We start from the raw sequence: 3,945 nt of genomic DNA, 5'->3' as shown, positions 1-3,945 counted from the left end.
GGAGCAAATCTCACTCAATTTTAGCTAATGAGGAGCAACAAACTGTCCCTATTTTTGGATTAACACAAGTAAGAAAAAAGGAGGCAAGCATCGGTGGTTGAATTGGTGTAGGGACCCGATTATGGAGTGTAATTCTTGTTTCTTTGATGTCTTGATGTAACAACATCTGTTTTTAACTCTTTTTTTTTTTTGCATCTACCGATTGTTGTTTTAATTATGTAACAACCTCTGTTTTTAACTCTTTTTTTTTGCCTCTACCTATTGTTGTTTTAATTATGTGCATTCTGTTCGAATATAAAACGTTTGGGTTGGCCAAAAAAATTTCATTTTACCATATATACATTCTAATTAAATTTTAAAATATTTTTTATTGGTTGAAAATGCATTGTCTTCAAACTGATTACAAGTATTTAATTATTCGTTACTTTTTATAAATGGATCAATAAGATAATAAGATGTTGGATGTCACCCAAAACATTTTATATACTATAGCGTAGATACGTAGATATGCATAATAGCTCCAATCATTATGTAATTAATATATGTATATTTCCAATTCCACCCTTAAAGAACTACAAATTACAACAAACTCACCCTTTTACCATTTTCTATGACAGCATAACCAAATTCAAGAAGAAGAAGAAGAAAATTTCCAAGATGTAACATCTCCTTTAGACTCTAGCTTCTTCAAACAAGCTCATAATTTGAAGTCTCAAACTCTGAGCAAATAGACGCTAAGTTCAGGAGTTCCATTGCTATCTGGATTCATCATATAGAAAGCTTCTGAATCTCTTGACCCCACAACCCTCTCAAACTTAGCCCTCATGTACATCATCTCACCTTCATCTTCTTCATCACCTGCAGGCAACACACCAGCTCCCATGGAGATCGGCTCTACAGCTTTCAGAACTCTCCATTCTTTCTCTCCACATTCCCTTTTAGTCGCAAAACCACACTTCTTCCCATTGCAGAAAGTCCTCCAAACACCCTCTTCCAAGAGCCTTCGTGAATTTCCAACTTTCTTGATCTTTTCGTCATCTTTATCACACTCGAGAGCAATTCTAACGAGTCCAGAAGCCATTTCTTTCACCAAACCACTGATCGGAGTTTGAAGCTCGATCAAGAAAGCAGGTTGGGATGTGGGGTTCTTCTGAAATGCAAAATGGACATGGCCACGGCGAGACCCAAATAGGGTTCCGACGACCTTCGGTCCCAACCCATGCAGCAAATTTGGGCGGTTTTTACTGAGTGAAGTAAGAACTGTTCGGAATCTAGCGATTGTAAGGGTTTGAAACTTCTTTCTTGTTAATGGTGATGGTGATTCGTTCAAGTCTTTCTCTTTCTGGTGACAAGGATTGAAGGAAGGGGCTTCTTCTTCTTCTTCTTGATCTTCGTTGCTGACTTTGTTTGACCAGTGGAAGTGTTTCTTGTCTTGAGAGGTTTTTGCCATGGCTGTTTTCATATGAAAGAGAGATAATAACCGAAAGGGTAGAAGGCGACTCCTTAAAAGAGAAAGAGAGAGAGTGTGAATGTAGTTGATTATTTTTTTATTATTTGTGGGTGTTTTCTTTTGTCTTTTTATCATTTATCAAATATACTTCTTTTTATTAATGATGAATCTTGAATAAATAAATATTGCTTTTAGAAACTCCATTTGATTCGGGTCGGATCTTGAAAAAAAAATAGAAGCAACCCCACCAAAAGAGAGAGAGGTGGGTTTTCAAAATAAAGAATACGATTTCCGATTGTGGATTAAATTATAATAATTCTATCATGCATAGAATAAAAAAAATAAAATACTTTCTTGGTTTTTCATTTTTTTGTATTACAAAACGTTACGAAAAAGAATTTCAAGTTACATACCCAACATAAAAATGTGTTGGAACTTGGAAGAACAAATTTTAAAAGGGAAAACTCAGAAAAAACCAATTTATTTTCATCAAATATTTAAAAAACCACTATATTATTTTTTAGTGCACTAAAACGTTTACATTTTCGGAAATTCTTATTTAAGGTTTTCTGATCTCAGAAAAACCTAATATATTTTCATGAAAGGATTAAAAAACCATTATATTATTTTTTTAATGCATTTAAACCCTTATATTTTTTTTAATTTTTTTAATCTAATGAATTGTAACAATCAAAACGTTGAGAATCGATTACCTATCATTTTCGGCTATCTAGGATACACCGAGCTCGATGTCTTAAATGATACATTTTAAAAAATATAAGGGTTTTAACGTACAAATAAATAATATAGTGGTTTTTTTAAGATTTTAATGAAAATATATTGGGTTTTTATAAAGTTTTCTCATTCTAAAATGCCTTCAAAATAGCTTGTACCATATGCATCGATGGTTGTACAATTCCGGGTCATTACCCATGAGTCCTTTCTAGTAATTTCACAAGAGAAAAGAATAAAGGGAAGGGAACAAAGTAAATATGTAACTTCACTTTCTTAGTGGGGTTAGAGAGATGGAAATGCTTGACTGAGCCTTCTTTTTTGTGTTTTTTTGACCAGAAAGGATTTCAGAATCCCGAACACAACACCAAATAAAAGATGCACTCAGAATCTGTATTTTGCCTTGTACAACATGTACTGCATAAGGTACAAAGTTAAATATGTTAGTGAGTTACCACAAAAACCACTGGACATGATAACTAAAACAACACTGCCTCTCTGGGTCCTGGTGTCTCAGCCGTATGTTGGGGTTAGCAATCCATTATTGGCTGCAAAAGGCATCACAGCCCTTTGTTAGGTCTTATTCCATGCCCTACAAAAACCAATCGACTTAAATCTACATATGTTTATTATTATTTTTTTTAATAATCTCTAAGTTGGTCCTTATTCTTATTAATTACTAAGGTGCAATCTAATCCAGTCGACTTAGATACTATTAAGCTCAAAACTTGACTCGATTAAAAAACTTAAGCTCAGAACTTGACTCGATTCTTAATTTCAACATGATTGAACTAGATAAGGTAATCAGCATGTTCAAACTCGGTTCGATTCGACTCGATTAGTTATTAAGAAAACAAAATTACATTAAAGTATAATATAAAATACGATTAAGCTTATGAGTTCGAATCAACTCAGCTCGATTATGTAAATTTGAATAAAATAAAAGCTAAAAATACAAATATAACTAAGTTCAGTTAAGCTCGAAAACCTCATGAGCCGAGTATTCTGATACTCGGGTTCGACTCGATAATATACTCGAATAGCTCGATTCATCTTGAACCGAATCGTTTCAAATATTTTTCAAGTCGGTTTTGAGTATCTCACAAGTTGGTTGGACTCAACTGTACCCCTATTTATTGTTACCCTTAATGATTGGTAAGATAACTAAAAAAAATAATAATAATAATTATATGTCTATTATGAGTATAATTCATATTGATATTGGAACTCCTATGGGCTAATATTCGAACCGTTAACTATTTCTACAAATATAACATCTTAGAACCAACTGTACAAGCTAACCGTGTATATGTATTTTTGGTTGTTTAAAGAATGGTAGAATACAAAAATAGCAAGGCACTTATTTGTGTATTATAAAACATGAGTTTCATTTCTTTCTAGTATTACAACATTGTTAAGATCGGAATACAGTATTGTTATAATAAATGAAATTATAATTCAATAATTAAAAGAGCCTTTCTATTTATTGTATATAATCATTTAAAGAAAGGAAATTAAAATGGGAATAAAAAATATTTTACATGTTTCCATTAGACAATAATTTTCTACAAAGTGATTCTGGTACTTTCTTTCTTTACTATTAGGGAATAGTTTTTCGTGGTTCCAAGTTCCGATCTTTGTGACGTGTTCAGTGTTATTTCTAATTTTACAGATGTGTCATAACTTGTTGTTTTTGTAACATCGATACAAACTATTTGTTGATTTGAGGAAAAAGATAAAAGCGAATAAAGGAATAAAGAGTG

The 3,945-nt window shown here is 32.3% G+C and overlaps 1 pseudogene; it reads right to left on the bottom strand.

Annotated features, from left to right (window-relative positions):
• Nucleotides 1-527: 527 nt before the first annotated feature.
• LOC145103237 (protein MIZU-KUSSEI 1 pseudogene) lies at nucleotides 528-1,502 on the bottom strand (annotated as a pseudogene).
• Between the last annotated feature and the right edge of the window lie 2,443 nt (nucleotides 1,503-3,945).

This window comes from Lactuca serriola, chromosome 4 (genome assembly GCF_051521515.1).
Source record: "Lactuca serriola cultivar US96UC23 chromosome 4, Lser_US96UC23_V15, whole genome shotgun sequence".
Taxonomy (NCBI): Eukaryota; Viridiplantae; Streptophyta; class Magnoliopsida; order Asterales; family Asteraceae; genus Lactuca; species Lactuca serriola.
Note: the sequence above shows the minus strand (reverse complement) of the source record. Positions and strands in the feature narration are given on the sequence as shown.